Source organism: Ovis aries, chromosome 3, assembly GCF_016772045.2.
Source record: "Ovis aries strain OAR_USU_Benz2616 breed Rambouillet chromosome 3, ARS-UI_Ramb_v3.0, whole genome shotgun sequence".
Taxonomy (NCBI): Eukaryota; Metazoa; Chordata; class Mammalia; order Artiodactyla; family Bovidae; genus Ovis; species Ovis aries.
In genome coordinates, this window is record NC_056056.1 from 221,305,053 (window position 1) to 221,321,308 (window position 16,256).

At 57.7% G+C, this 16,256-nt stretch overlaps 1 protein-coding gene across 3 annotated transcripts in view; it reads right to left on the bottom strand.

Annotated features, from left to right (window-relative positions):
- The window catches only part of PHF21B (PHD finger protein 21B), an 87,872-nt gene that overhangs the window by 20,343 nt on the left and 51,273 nt on the right, over nt 1-16,256 (bottom strand). The window lies entirely within an intron of this gene.

Below are 16,256 nucleotides of genomic sequence, written 5' to 3' on the forward strand. Positions count from 1 at the left end.
CCAATCACCTATCTGATAAAAAGACTTGTACCCAGAATATATAAAAGAACGGCCAAAACGCACTAATCAGAAAACAACCCAATTAAAAACTGATTCGAACAGAACAGTTCACTAAAGAAGATATGCTGATGGCAAATAAGCTACTGAAAAGATACTAAATATCATGAGTTATTAGAGAAATGCAAATTAAACGATAGTAAGATACCACCACACACCCATTCAGAGGGTGACGATAAGAAGAGCTGGCCGAGCCCAGGGCTGGTGAGGACGGGATGCAGTCCGACCGCCACTCTTGGGAGCATAAACTGGTATAAGGAACAGTTTGACAGTTTTGTAAAAAGTTAAATGTATGTGTATTGCTATGGACTGAATGTCGGTGTCCCCCAGAACGTGCGTGTCGAAACACTAATCCTCAGTGTGATGCTTTCACGGATGCAGCCTTTGAGAGTGACCAGGTCATGAAGGTGGAGGCCTCTTGATGGGATTATGCATGCTCACTTAGTCATGTCTGAGTCATGAGACCTGGTGGACTGCAGCCCTCCAGGCTCCTCTGTCCATGGGATTCTCCAGGCAAAAATGCTGGAGAGGGTCGTGATCACCTCCTCCAGGGGATCTTTCCAGCTCGGGGATCAAACCCACACCCCCTGCATCTCCTGCATTGGCAGGCGGATTCTTTCCCTCTGAGCCACTGGGAAGCCCTTCAGACAGACACAGCAAGAGGTCTAGCTTCTTTTCTAAACCTAGTCTTGAATCAGATGTCACAACATAAAACTAATTGTAAATAACAATTGAAATAAGAACATTTTAAAAGGCTTCGTTCCCTTTCCCTCCCCTCAGTATCAGGAATTAGAGATGGTCTAGATAAGCACTCCAGAATTAGTGCCCTCGTAAGGAGAGATTTGAGAGGGTTTCCTTCTCGTCTCTGCCACGTGAGGACACAGCAAGGAGTCTGCCGTGGTTTGAATGTTGAAAGTGAAAGTGTTAGTCACTCAGTCGTGTCTGACTATTTGTGACCCCATGGACTGAAGCCTGGCAGGCTCCTCTGTTCATGGGATTCTCCAGGCAAGAATATGGGAGTGGGTAGCCATTCCCTTCTCCAGGGATCCTCTCAACCCAGGGATCGAATCTTTGTCTCCTGAATTGCAGGTGGATTCTTTACCATCTGAGACACCAGGGAAGACTTTTGAATATTAGCGTCCCCTTAAAATTCATTTGTTCGAATTCTAATGCTTGAAGTGATGGTGTTAGAAGGCAAGGCCTTTGGGAGGTGCTTCAGCCAGGAGGGTGGAATCCTGATGAAATGAATGAGATTCCTGCCTATAAAAGAGGCTGCAGCAACTCTAGCCCCTTCCTCCAGGCAAGAAGTCTGCAGCCGGAAAAAGCCCTCACCTGGCCAAGTTGGCACTCTGCTCTCCAGCTACCAACCTCTGGAACTGTGAGCAGTAAGCGTTTTCTTCTTTTTTTTTTTTTTAATATCATCTCCGCTGGATGTCTCAAAGACACTTGGTGAAGTTTAATACTCATTCAAAGAAACACTTTTTTTTTTTTCAGTTTTGGCTGTGTAGCATGTGGCATCTTACTTCCCTGACCAGGGATGGAACACAAGCCTCCCACACTGGAAGGGCAGAGTCTTAACCACCGGACTGCCAAGGAAGTCCCAGTAAGTTTCTATGTACAATAACCACCCAGTCTGTGGCATTTTGTTCTCGCAGCTGAAATGGACAAAGGTTAACATCCATCTGCAAATCAGGAAGAGGGTTTGCACCTCGAACCAGATCAACCAGCACCTTGATCTTGGACTTCGCAGCCTCCAGAACTCTGAGAAATACGTGTCTGTTGTTTAAGCCCCCAGGTTGATGGTGTTTTTGTTGCAGCAGTCCCAACTAAAACATGCTGCCTCTAGACATTACTCAAGGAAAATGAAAGCACATGTCCATACAGAGGCATGTTCAGGAACATTCCCAGCAGCTCTACTGGAAACAGCCCAGATGTTCATCAACGGGTCCACAACAGGTCCACAGATGAGCAAACTGTGGCATATCCACCCAAAGGAATATTACTCAGCAATGAAAAAGGAATGAGGACTGAGCAACTGATATGCACAGCATGGATGCATCTCAAAGTGGTTTTGCTGAATGGAAGGAGCCAGTCAAAAAAGGGAGCACATATTATTATATGATGTCATTTACATGAGATTCCAGGAAATGCAAACTCATCTAAAGGAATTAGAGACTGTATCAAGATAGGGGATGAAAGGAAGGGACTACACAGGCCTAGGGAAACTTTTGAGGGTCAAGGGTGTGTTTTCTATCTTGATTCTAGTGATGGTCTCACAGATGGACGTCTATGTCAAACATCTTGATTCTAGTGGTGGTTTCACAGATGGATGCCTATGCCAAACACCTGGCACTTTTTAAATATAACACTTTAGTGTATATATTATTCTAATATATATATTCTAATATATATATTCTAATATATATATTATTCTAATATATACAATATAGCTGCTAAAAATAAAATCCCTCCCTATTTCCCCCCTTAAAGCTCTCTGTCCTGGAAGGAGTATCATCCTTCCCCAGAGATGACAGAGGCTCCACAACCCACAGAGCTGCTTCTCCTGGTCACGATGGGGTGGTCCCCTCCCTCCTCTGGAATTTCCCACCTGCCCCAAGTGGACAAGCTCTGAGGTTCATGTCCTTCCAGCCAGCTGCCTGCCTCTCTGCATGGAGCCAAATTATCCACATTTAACTGGAAATTCACCATGGACATTTGCTGGAATAGAGCTTTATACGCAATGCAGAGAGCATCCAAGCAAACACGGTCACTCTATGAGGGAGCGTCTCAATCCACCGTGCCGTTTTTCCCTCTCCAGCACGGTGTAGCAAGACCTGTCCAATGCCCGTGTCTTAAAGATTCTGCCCACCTCTTGCAGAGGGATGCACATAGAAGGCAGTGCCCTCAGCTGCCCCTGGACCCGCCATTGCATCCAGCATCACCTGTGGAGTCTGTCTGCTGTCAACCCCTGGGCCCCAGCCCAGAGCTGCACAGGTGAGCGGCAGGCACAAAGGGAGCACCATTTGATTAAATAAACTCCCAGGTGATTCTGCCAACCTGGGGACTGTGGGCCGAGAAGAAACCAGCCTGTCCCTCCAGCAGGTTCTGCCGTAAAAGGCCCACATGGGCACTCGGCTCCATCTGCGGGTGGGGCCGTGCTGCCCCCTGGAAGCAGGGGTTCCTGCTCGAAGACCCCAGGGCCTCGGGACCACAAAGGCAAATCCACGCCCAACGCCCACAGAAGCCAGAGAACAGACACAAAGCTGCCTTCCCTGGGGACTCCCTTCTGGCTAAGATCCCCGAACAGGCTATCCAGGCGAGCGCTGCACGCCACCTGTGTGTTTTTCCAGTCCATGCATATCTGCACGGAAAGGCGTGAGGGTTGCCGTGCATCCGATTCTGAGTGTGTTACTGCACCAGCTATTTGATTATTTGGCATCCACTTGGGCACATGCGTCCTGTGTTTCTATATTAATTCCTCTCTGGGTTCCTCTTTCGCTCTGTGTCCGTGTGTCTCACACGCGCCACCGTCCATCTACGCCTTCATTGCAGGTCGATGCTCAGCCCTCTCTCCTGACCTGAGACACACTGGTGACTTCTGTCCATGCACTGAGAAATTCACAACCAGGGAGGGGACTTGGGGGAGGGGACCACGATGGGGAGGCATGGGCAGAGGTGGCTGGAGGGGCAGAGCCCCCGAGGCTGGGGTGAGTCAGAGGATGAAGGAGACGGGGAACTTTACTTTGACCTCACTCTCAAATACTCGGTGATCAAGAAAGAAACCTGAGCTGCCACGGGGGAAACAGTGAACACCTGTGGGACGATCACAGAATAAAGGTCATCTACTCGCTGACTCCACGTTTACGCCACTGCCTGGGACTCAGGGTGCCCGCTGACTCTTCAGGGAGCACTCTGCAGGGTGTCCGGGTGCCAGGGGAGCAGGAGAGGTAGGGAGGGAGGCTTTGACTCCCTAAGTCAAAGCCCGAAGTCCTAGCCTTTGGGAAGGAGTTTATCAAACAGGCTGCTGAGCAGGTTTCCGGGAATTGCGGGTTTCCTCCAGGAACACCAGAGCCCCCTTCCTCCCCTGTCCATCCCCCCATCGCCAGGTATCTGTTCCCCTTCGCTCCAAGGCTTAGCCCAGAGCACGTTCTTCCACGTCCTTATAAACCTTTAATTAACAGGCTGAAGAGACAGTTTATCTGGCAGGGGCTGACCTTTCTGCTCTGTGTCGGAATTTATCGATAGCAGCAGAAACAATCATCTCAGGGGCTATTCCACCAGCCCCGGATAGTTTATGGCCACACTCTGTTCAAGATAAATGAGCTCCTTATGATGACAGTTACAGCTTTAAGCATTTTAATAGGGAAAAAGGGGCCATAAAAGTCAAAGATAACTTCCTGTGTTTTCCTGCATCGGTGGCATCCCCGGGGCAGCCTGGGAAACCTCGGACAGGCTCAGTCCCGGCCGAGGCGGGTGGGAGGCGCCCAGCAGACAGGTGTGTCTGATGGTGCCCGGGCACGGACGGGCTGGGCTCGGGTTCTGGCACCAGGTGCATGTGGCCCCCAGCTCTCTGCGCCGTCTTCTTGTCCACGACGGGGAACGTCTCTGTGGCAGCGGGCTAACGGGAGTGGGCACCCAGGATCCGTACAGAGCCTGGTGCACGTTGGCTCTGCGAGCGCCACGTAGAGGGAGTGGGTCACACCTGGCCGGGCTGGCGCCTGGAAGCGGGACACCGAGCGTGGGAGGGAGGTGCAGCCTGGCACTCCAGCAGGGACGGCCTTGGGGTCAGCCTGTCCAGCAGCCAGTCCTGCAGAGGCCCCTCTGGTTGGGCCGACTTGCAGAAGTCCGCTCTGCTCTCCAGCATCGGTCTCTCCATCTTGCATGTGGGGCACGCGTGTTCATCTCCCCGCAATGACGAGAGGGAAGTACAGGAACGTGAGGAAGTGGGAGGATGCAGAAAAGGAGACCAGAGCCTGGTGTCCCGCGCTTCCCGCTGTGTTCGTTTCAACAGCTCTTCCTCCGCGTCAGGGGACAGACCCCGGAGTGTCTGGGGACAGTCTGCATCCAGGGCTCACACTGAAGCCCCAGCACCCTGCACGGCCTGGGAAATGGGGTGCTGGGCAGGATGGGAAGCTCTCACCCAGACTCTGATCGGATGGATCAGGAGACTGGCAGTCCCAGCCAGCGGGACAGGAAGCAGCAGGACCGGGAGGCATGCGCAGTGGGTCGGGGCACTCAGTCCTCTTTCCTGGTGGCAGGAGGGCAGGAGCAGGGTAAGGGTCATCGCAAGCTGCGTGGGGGGACAGAGTGCACGGGATGGAGCTGAGGCAGAGAGGAGCGTGCACCCTCTAAGACCCCACCCAGACACCCTTTTCCAGAACTTTCTCCACTCACAGGACTCAACTCAGGGCTGACATTGCCCCTGAACTCAACCTCCAACCCTGAGCACTGTGGAAGGCTCCTAAGCCCCTCTGTGCCTCAGTTTCCACAACTGCCAACCAAAGACAACCCCACACACCCTCTCCCAGGACAGCTGTCGGCATGTCACAGCGAGTGGGAAGGCACCGGGTAGATCCAGCTTAGCCCTGGGTCGAGCACGCCACGCATGGCCTCTCCCGAGGCCTGCAGTGAGCGTCCACCCCAGAACTGGAAACGTTCACAGGTTTCCAATTCAATGCCGGCCGCACAGAGGGCTTCCCTGGAGTGTGAGTGTGGGAGGCCAGAGGATGGTGGGTGGGTGTGTGGGAGGTTCCTACAGACTCCAGGGCTTCCACATGCTTTTCCCCAGCCTGATCCCCCAAACCCAAACCACCAACCCTCAGACAGGTACCCCAGAGGTGACCCAACCCTGCCTCCGGTTGCACTCGGGACATCAGAAGCTATTTTTCAAAACTCCTCTGTTTCCACTCAGGACCGGCAGGGCCGGCCTCACAGAGGGGCCTTCTCAGGTGACAGCACCAGAGAGGGGTTGCCATGGCAATGGCTCCTGGGGGTGCTATGTGGGGCAGATGGCTGTGTGAGTACACGTGTGGTCTTGCACTGCCTTCTGCCAGACACTCGACCCTCCTGCTTCCTGGGGGGCCCTGGGGTCCTGTCCACACCTGGAGGGGGCGGGGCTCAGCGACCCCACAAGCTCCAACCTTGTGAAGGAAGTGACCGGCCTTCCCCGTGGTCACCAGAGAGACACTCCTGCCCTCTGACCCTCCACCTGCATGTCAGGACCCAGCCCCTGGGCACAAAGGACCACAGGCCGCCACTCAGAGGCTGCGGGATCAGGGTCCAGGGAGCTTTTCTATCTTAAAAAGTCTGAACCCGGAGGAGAGACCCTTCCCAAGTCGGTGCTCAGGGGGCTTGCAAAGGGAGCTCCGCTCTCCCCTGAGAGAACCAGATGATGTGAAGCACGTGTCTGAACCTGGGCACCATGCAGCGTCCCCTCGGTTTCCCGACGGAGCCACGAGGGCCCAGAAGCTGAAGGCGTTCTCCCCCAAGGCCACATGACTCTCAGCTGAAAGCTCACGTCTCTTCTGGGTTTTGCTGGCCCGGAGCAGGTGGTGCCCACAAGGAGAGAAGGATTGTGTCTCTGCAGCAAGGCCGGGCCCTGCTCTGCCCCGAACGGGCCACGCCAGGGTGCAGGACACACAGGAAGCCACGCCGGCTCCTTGCCCTCTGACCCCACTCAGACCCGAGCGCCTGCAGACCCGGGAAGCAAGGCCATCAGGAGGCTATGATGATTGGAAGCAGTGGATGACTCAGGCCTCAAGTGATCACCCAGCCAAGGAGATGCTCAGGTGGGGATGGGAGGAGCCAAGGAAGGCTGAAAAAGGCTCACTCCCACAGGACGCTCCCAGATCCTGGACACAAGTGTCCAGCTAGGCCAGGTCCCTCCTAAAGGACTCCTGTGGAGAGGGTGCAGTCTGCACTCCAGTCCCCCACCCGCAAGGGCTGCTCTGGTGACCTGGGACTCAGTTTCCCCATCACAGAAATGGGAGCATGGCCTTCCCTCTCATCAGGCTTCTGAGGACTTGGGAATGATAGCCGTCGGTGTTCAGAGTGGGTCCCAGGCTTCCGTGGTGGCTCAGGCAGTAAAGAACCTGCCTGGAATGCGGGAGACCCGGGTTCGATCACAGGGTCAGGAAGATCCCCTAGAGAAGGAATGGCCACCCACTCCAGTGTATCCTTGCCTGGAGAATCCCATGGACGGAGGAGCCTGGAGGGCGGCAGCTCACAGGACTGCAAAGAGTCGGACACGACTGAGCGACTAACACACACGTGGGTCCCAGGGCCCCTCCGTGCAGGGGCAGTACCAGCACGGGCGTGGTGATGAAGCCACAGAAACTGGCCCCCAGGTCCTGGGGAGGGAACGGACTGGTCAGGCGACCACAGCTCAGCGCCCCTGGTCTCCAGAGCGCCCCACCCTGGGCCGCCGCCTGGGACACTCAGGAGAGCTGGGTTTCTCTGGGTCTGTATGAAGACCATGTTGACATCCACACAGATACATGGATGGAACTCTAGAAACACTGACAGGGAGCCCTCCTAACGACATGACACCCACACGGCACGTTTCTTGTTAAGAACAAGGTGGACGCGGCTCCTTAGGCGGCTCACCCGCTGCCACGCCGGGGCAGCCCACAGCGCATCTCTATCCACCGAGGCCCCAGGACTGGACAGGGCGCTGTGGCCCCACTGCTGACCCAGAGCATTTGCCCTTCGCTGAGGAGTTAAGGGGAGGTCCTCTGTGTCCCCAGGATCACCCCAGGATGCGGCTCCCGGTTCCTCCAGGAAAGCCCGCACTCCAGGCGAAGGAAAGCAGCTGCCGGGCTGGCCACCTTCAGTCACCCCCCACCTAAACTTCCAGAAGCTCAGCCCCAAATCGGCGCCCGTGAGAGGTCTGCATGCTGAGCGGCTGGGGATACGGTCTTGTGCCTGGGAGCGGCTTGTCGCTGGGTCCAAGCAGCAGCATTTTTGTCCAAGCTTGACTCGGGCAGGCGCTGGGCCGGGGCTTCTGTCTCCTCGTCACTCACCAGGAAAGAGAAGCAGAAGCTCACTTTGGCTATAGGGAGCCGTGCAGGTGTTGCCAGTTCCCCTCCGAGTTGCCAGAACATTCCGCCAGGCCTCCCCCACCCCCACACCGAGGCATGAGATGGGGGCTGGTGTTACACGGCCAGCCTACGGCGGGACCCGGCTCTCGCCACGGCCTGAGCCCTTGGCTGCCACGTGCGAAGCCAGACATCTGGCCGGGGGTGGGGGGGTGGTTTCTGGGGTCACCATGTCCTGAGCCCCTAAACGTCCCCATAGACCCGTCTGCGGGCTTCATCCTGGGGGCTGCCACCCCTCCCTCGCATCACCCTGCTCAGATGCCCACTCACACCCTTGTGATGCGAGCTGAGTCCTGAGCTGAGACTCTCAGCCAGAGGGGAGGGTTTGGGACTCGGAGTTCAGAACGTAGGAGGGGCCAGGGAGCATGGCCTGGGAGCCAGATGCCCATGGCCTGACCGGCAGGCGCTGGAGCGTCTCCGGGCTGGGCGGGGAGGGCCCAACCTTACGGAGCTCAGACCCCAGCACTGCAGTGGTGGTCCCCGAGGAAGGAGGCTACACTGTTTATAGCACCCATCCGTCCGTCCGTCCGTCCCCTCCATCTGACCCAGGTGGCTGGGCTCCAGCCAGCGCCGTGGACACAGAGCAGGAGCCACCTGACAGCCGGGCTCCCGGCAGGAGGAGGAAGCCCCCTGTGTCCGGGCACAGTCCCTGTGACCTCGACGAGCCGTCTGGGAGGCTCATGGGGTCCCTGGGTCGGGGCAGGGCAGCTGTGGCCCCAGACGCTCCCCGGACGCTCACCATCGGCTCTGCGGCGGCTTCGAGAACTGCGTGGAAGGGAGAATCCGCTTCCCCAGCCCCTCTTCCCGGCCGGGAAGGTGTGTGCTGAGCTGACCAGAGTGGGGGCCCCTGCTTTCTGCACCCCGTGAAGCTCCCGTCTGAAAGGGGTGCAGCAGCCCCAGTCCCCCGAGAAGCATGATGGGCTCCCCAGAGAAGGTGGCCAACTGCCTGCTCTGCGGCGGCCAAGCGGCTTCCCAACTTGCAATTTTCCTCACATCTTTATGGAACCACTGTGACAGTTCCATAACAACGGAGCTCCAACATCCGTAAGTGCCAATAAACATTAACGCAACCTAAGCACCACTTTTACGGTCGTGCAAAACCAGCTTGTTATTCGCAGATGAAATCTGACTGCCGCCTCCATCACGCTCAGGAATGCCGGAGACGTCCTTCCCTGTGCTGAGGCGAACTCTGCCAGCCCCAATCGGCCCCCCAAGCCCGTGGCCCAGCTCCCCTAACCCCGAGCTCACCCTCACAGGACCATCAAGGGGCCTTTGGGGGTGCCTGTGAAAACCCAGGGAAAGGCACCCCCGCCTCTGTGGTCTCCTCCCAGCCTATGTCCCATGTCTACAGCTGGGACCCAATGCATACCCAGAGCCCCAGTTACTGGGGGTGGGGTGGGGGTAGGCAGCCAACCTGCACTAGAATTCCACTCCCCTGCTGGCCTAGGTCATGTCAAGCACCCATCCTCACCCCAGAAGCTGGGGCATCGAGAACCGCCTCCCCTGTTCCCAGGACCAGAGGGTCAGACACTGGGAGGCATCTGGTCCTGAGCCGCCAGTGTGACTCACGCTGTGGGTCCTCCAGCTCACTCACGCACATCAGGGACCAGGTGTGGTGACAGGGAGGAGGAGGGAAGGATTGCAGGGGGACAGGGCTGGCGGGAGGGCCGTGGGGGCTCCTGATGGAGTGAGGATCAGCACATCCCCGTCTGGGCGTGCCTGGGGCCACTGGGCTCACATGCATGGGCACCATTCAGCGCCTTCAATGGGCAAGACTAGGAAGAGCCAACAGTTGGTCTGCAGGGGACGGATGGATGGGAATGTTCAGAAGACGGGAAACCTCCCGGCCGCCCGAATGCGTGAACCACCGCATACGTGTCCATGAGCAAACAGGGCCTTGGATCCCCACCCAGAGCTGTTCCCTTGGCTGTTCCCCGAGACCGACCAGGAGCCTGGGAGGGTTCTTGGCTGGTGTAGCCGGCCAAGCAGAGCCGCTGTGTGCAGGCAGGACCTGAGGTGCCCACTGTGGGTCAGGTGGGGAGCCCTCTGGGGTGGATTTTCGCCTCTTGAGACATGCCAGCTGCCCTCTGGAGGGGCAGGGTGTCCAAGCGGCCCATGTGCCACAGAGGCCGGGGTGATCTCCCCTCCTGGGGCTGGCCAAGGTTGCAAGGCTGTTGCCCACAGGTACCCACTGGCCCCCCTGCCCTGAGCACCCTGCTCCTTCCTGGGCTTCAAGGGCTGGTCCCCAGGGCACTGCAGCTCCTGGGGGAGAGGAGGCTACACCCCAGGGTCTCTCAGGAGACCGGAACACTGGTTCTTTAAAACAAGAAACCTCTTCTAAAACCTGCGTCCTCACGCCCCACGAGGGGAGTCATTTTATAAAGCCCTGTTAGGAGGCTCTGCAAATGCCCAACTCGAGGCAGAGCTGTTGACTGCGTGCTTCCGGGGAGATCAGCTGCTGGCCCAGATGCTCTGGCCAGGCTGGGTCCCGGTGACCCCGACCGCACAGGGCTGGCCGAGGCGGGCTGCCCAGGGCCACTTAACCAACACAGAGGTCTTCACAGGCAAGGCCATCCTTAACCAGAGAGCCCCGGAAAACACACGCGGCTACTCCGCGCTGACATTTAAAACATCCTTTCAGCAGCCCCCAGCGTGGCAAAGTGGTTTAATTAACTTGAAAGGGTGTAATTTTATGCTATTTAGTAGGAAATACACACACTAAATGGCATTGTGGACTAAGTATCGGGGGCTGCGATCTTTAGAGTGCAGGAAAAAACAGCCCCGAGTCCCTGGCAACCGCAGGTGTGCGGTGGGCGTGCGGGGGCGGGGGTACGCCGGCCGTGTCCCCGCAGACGGCAGCATCTGAAGCCACACGGGATCCGGGGTTGGGGGGTGTCCACAAGGCCAGCGAGAATGGCCACCTCCCATCATCTCAACTGGGAAACCAGCGCTGTGTCTGAGAACCAAACGTGGGGGAGGCTGGAGCCAGTCAGGGCCCCTGTTCCCCTACTCAGGCGCTCTGGGTACCCGCACCCTGAGAAGGAGGCACCCCCATGCTGCCCAGCTCTGCCTGTGGACACGTCCCGAGTCACGGGGAGGAGGCGGTCCTGGATGGCCGCCTCCTGACTGGAAGTTCCCCCGCACCACCACCATCCCCAGTGAAGGGGCTGCCTCTTCTAACGAGGCGCCTTAGGGAGGAGGCCAGCCCCTCGGCCCTGAGAACGGATGGGTGAGGCGGTGTCAGTGCAGAGGACCCAGGGGCTCCGGCTGCGGCCTTGCGGGCACCCTGGGAAGACCCTGCACCAGCTCTCCTTCCCCTGACCACCCCCTGGAATGATGGAGCAAATCCTGTAGGGACGGACGTGGGCCCGCGTCCAGCGCTGCAGGAGGCAGGCACAGGGGGCACTTCCCTCCCAGCGCAAAGGGGCCGCCTCCGGGGCCTGGGTGAGAAGTGGGCAGCGTGCTGGGCTCCTGCCTTCCCCGACCCCTGGCCCCCAAGGACCACCCGGCCCCCTCGCCTCACGCTCCCTGGCTACCCACGGACTTGGGGCGCAGTAGTGTCTGTCCCCCTAACAGGAGGCCCCAGAGCTGCTCCCCAGCCGCCAGGTCCAGAGGCCGCCCCCAACCTCCGTGCACCTTCAACACCGACCTCAGTGATGGGAAGACGCCATCCACAGGCGTGTCCTAACTGCCGCCCGCCACCGACCCCAGGCCTCAGAAAATAAACGGTCATTTAGGAAATCTAATTTCCACGTGTGATTGGCAGGCGCCCGCGCCAACTGGCCCTGACCTCATTAGCCTGCCACCTCCGACGCCCTGCAATCTAATTTAAGGGGAGCGTGTCTACACGGCACCCCAGGGAGCCCACTGGCGGCCAGGACACGCTCCCTATGGGGAGAGAGGTCCCCTGCGGTGAGCCTCTCATGGGCGGTGGTGGGGCGGGGTGGGCCCCGGGCCCCCAGAGGCGCCTGGCGCTCCAAAGAGGCCCCCACCCCAGTAAGACAGAGAAACGGTTGACTGATAGTGAGCACGAGGCCTGAGTGTGTGGCTTGACGATTTCAACAGGTGTCCACACTCAAGTCACCAACACCCAGGCGGAGACACAGAAAGCGACCCTAGAGGCTCCCGAGAGCGCTGCAAAGACAGTCTGCCTGGGGGAACAGGGTCCTGCTCTTGGCAATGGGCTCCCGGCTTGATTTCCTGACCTTGCAGCCAATAGGAAAACAGGATTAACCCCCCACTACCTTTCACGTCAAGGCTGTATATTGTTACCCTGCTTATTTAACTTCTATGCAGAGTACATCATGAGAAACGCTGGGCTGGAGGAAGCACAAGCTGGAATCAAGATTGCCGGGAGAAATATCAATAACCTCAGATATGCAGATGACACCACCCTTATGGCAGAAAGTGAAGAACTAAAGAGCCTCTTGATGAAAGTGAAAGAGGAGAATGAACAAGTTGGCTTAAAGCTCAACATTCAGAAAACAAAGATCATGGCATCTGTCTCATCACTTCATGGGAAACAGATGGGGAAATAGTGGAAACAGTGGCAGACTTTATTTTTGGGGGCTTCAAAATCACTGCAGATGGTGACTGCAGCCATGAAATTAAAAGACGCTTACTCCTTGGAAGAAAAGTTATGCTCAACCTAGATAGCATATTCAAAAGCAGAGACATTACTTTGCCAGCAAAGGTCCGTCTAGTCAAGGCTATGGTTTTCCTATGGTCATGTATGGATATGAGAGTTGGACTGTGAAGAAAGCTGAGTGCCGAAGAATTGATGCTTTTGAACTGTGGTGTTGGAGAAGACTCTTGAGAGTCCCTTGGACTGCAAGGAGATCCGACCAGTCCATCCTAAAGGAGATCAGTCCTGGGTGTTCATCGGAAGGACTGATGCTGAAGCTGAAACTCCAATATTTTGGCCACCTCATGCGAAGCTGACTCATTGGAAAAGACCCTGATGCTGGGAGGGATCAGGGGCAGGAGGAGAAAGGGACGACAGAGGATGAGATGGCTGGATGGCATCACGGACTCGATGAACATTAGTTTGAGTGAACTCCAGGAGTTGGTGATGGACAGGGAGGCCTGGTGTGCTGTGATTCATGGCATTGCAAAGAGTCGGACACGACTGAGCGACTGGACTGAACTGAACTGGACTGAACTGAACTGAACTGGACTGAACTGTTCTGACCAGGTAGTCCTAGTGGTAAAGAGCCCACCTGCCAATGCAGGAGACATTAAGAGGCCAGGGTTCGATCCCCGGGTGGGGAAGATTCCCTGGAGAAGGAAATGGCAGCCCACTGCAGTAGTCTTGCTTGGAGAATACCATGGACAGAGGAGCTTGGCGGGCTACAGTCCATAGGGTCGCCAAGAGTCAGACACGACTGAAGCGACTTGGCAGGCATCTTCCTTTCTGACCCGTGGGCAGTAACTGGGCTCAGCACCATCTATCGAGAGCCACTCTGTGCCAGGCCCTGTGTGGACAGAAGCGAGCAGGCAAGGTGGCTGTCCCCATCTTTGGGGTCAGGCTTCGAGCAAGTGCCAGGCCAGGATGTGAGGATGTGAGTTGGGATCTGAGGCTGCTCAGACAGTGGAGACGCAGGTCCCGCCAGCACAGAAGGGCCGGGGGTGGAGTGCTTACTGTCACCGACAAAGTGCCATTGTGTCTAGGCGGCTTCCATGCTTCTGGGAGCTGAGCTCAGGACCCCAGTGTGGACAAGGAAAGTGGCAGGAAGCAAAGTGGCCTGCCCCAGGGGAGCAGCTGGGGAGGCGCCAGCAGGAGGGGACCCCAGGGCAGCCCTGTCCCGCAGGATGAGACGCGGCCACAGGAAGGGGAAGGACACAGAGAGGCGCACCGGGTCCCCGGGGCTTGGCGTGGCGAGTGGGGCCCTGCTGGGGCCCACGTCCCCGGGGCACAGGAGGCGCTTAGAACCCATCCGGAGCAGGGCAGAGGGGACTGCAACACCTGGCAGTGCCTTGGGACCTGGGAGCCAGTGGCCGTGGTGAGTCCCAGGGATCCCTCTTCTGCACGTGGTCCTGTGCGGGGGAACCACACTCAGCTCCAGAAGAGAGGGGCCCAGCACCAGGCGGCCCCCCTCCCGCCCACGTGCCAGAGAAACAACCCAGACTCTAGACCAGAGCCTTCATCTCCGGACTCAGTTTCCCCACTTCTAGGACAGGGCCACTAGCACCTGGGGTGGGGGGAGATGGTCAGGCAGGTCCCTAGAAGGTATCTTCTGAACTTGACGCTGAGATGACCCAGGCCCAGGGCAGGGAGCGTGGAAGAGGCCATGGGAGGCTTGGCCGCAGGGCGCCCTGCGTGGCAGGTGCTTTGCAGACCCGCTCATTCCACAGGAGAGAAACCCAGTGATGCTCAGTCTTCCCCATGAGGTTGCTGGGTGCCAGACCCATCTTATGCTGTGGGGCGGGGTGGTCTGAGAGCTCGCCTCTGGGAAGCATCCTGGCCTGGCTGCGATTCGCGCAGAGCACAGATGAGAGGACGCGGGCGAGGCCAGCCATGGTGGAGACACGCAAATGGACGCTGGCTGGCTCTCAGCAGAACCAGCCTCCGTGTCCTCAGGATGACCGTCTGCCCAGGGCAGGTTTGTCCTGTGGCCACAGGCACAGGGTGGGAGAAGACGCCTCTCAGGGAGCTTCACCGGGGCCAGAGGCCCTGTTGCCAAGTTCCCTCGAGGTGCTGCCTAACAGAGCCCAGCCCAGAGGGCATCCCGGGAGTGCTAACGACCCTGCAGCCCAGCAGGCAGCACGAGGGGCCAGGGCCACCTCTGCGCAGACAGACACGTGCCCAGACACAACGTGCTTTCCTGAATGGCTCCTTCCCCCACCGCCTTGGGGACGGCTGAGCAGACGTTTCAGGACCTTCCGTGTGTCGTGCACACCCTGATTCACCGTGGCCAGGCTCCACAATGCCCCCAGGGGCGGTGGTCTGCTCCATCCCAGTGTAAGTTAGTTACCTGCGTGTATAAACTGTCAAAACTCATCAAACAGTACAATGAAGACCAGTGAATGTCAATGCATGTAAATTACATCTCAAAGCAAAAAATTATATATTAAAAAAATGGCAAGAGCTGCAGCGCCAGCCCTTATGGGAAGGAAGGGAAAGGGGCGCCTCTGGAAGGGCACCTGCAGGAGCCCAGACCCACCCCCCAGAGGGGGGAACCTAGGTCCACACCCATCCCCCTGCCACCTTTCGGCCGCTTCACAGTCAGCGCTCTGCTTTGGGACAGGAATTCACAGTCCTATCTAGGTCAGTTAAGGCCTGAAGAGCGTGTCCCAGCTTCAGGGGGCTGGGGGTTGGGGGGAAGCACTGGGATAGGGAGAGAAATTGGTACGCTCTCTGGGTAGCGCTGAGCAAAGTCCGGACTGGACAGGGTCATCTATGGAAATAAAGCGCACACAGGCTTTACCACCTGGACAGGGTTTGTTGCTGTCCTGTTACAGACTTCTGTCCTCACATCTCTGAAAAGCACCTGGAACTTCAGGGAAGGGGTGGCCTGCTGAGGGCTACGAGGGACAGAGGACATTTGCTAACCTCAGTCAGGCTCCTGGACCCGGCGCCACAGTGCCCACAGCAAACGCACAGAGCTGCACCCGTCAACGGTGGTAAGCGACGGGCGGACAGCCTGGAGATTCGAGAGGGCCTGGAAGCTGCACTAGTGGAGGCAGGGAGGCCAGGCAGGAAGTGCAGGGGGCTCCAGGGAGGCTCTGGATATGAGTGACAAGGCACGAAGACCGGGACGAGGGGGGCGGTGGTTTAATCAGGGCGTGACACGAGTCGTGAAAAGCCCAGAGGTCACTGGTGGGGAAAGCTACCTTAAAAGTGGGCTTCCCGGTGACCCGGCGGTGAAGAGCACGCCTGCCAGTGCAAGGCACACGTGTTCGATCCCTGGCCCGGGAAGGTCTCACATGCCGCAGAGCAACCAAGCCCGTGCAAAAACTACCGAGTCCACGTGCCTAGAGCCTCTGCTCCGCAACAAGAGAAGCCGCTGCAGTGAGAGGCCGGTGCACTACAGCTGAGAGGAGCCCCCAGTCACTGCCGACTCTTTGTGAGCCCATGGACTGCAGCCCACCAGGCCCCTCTGT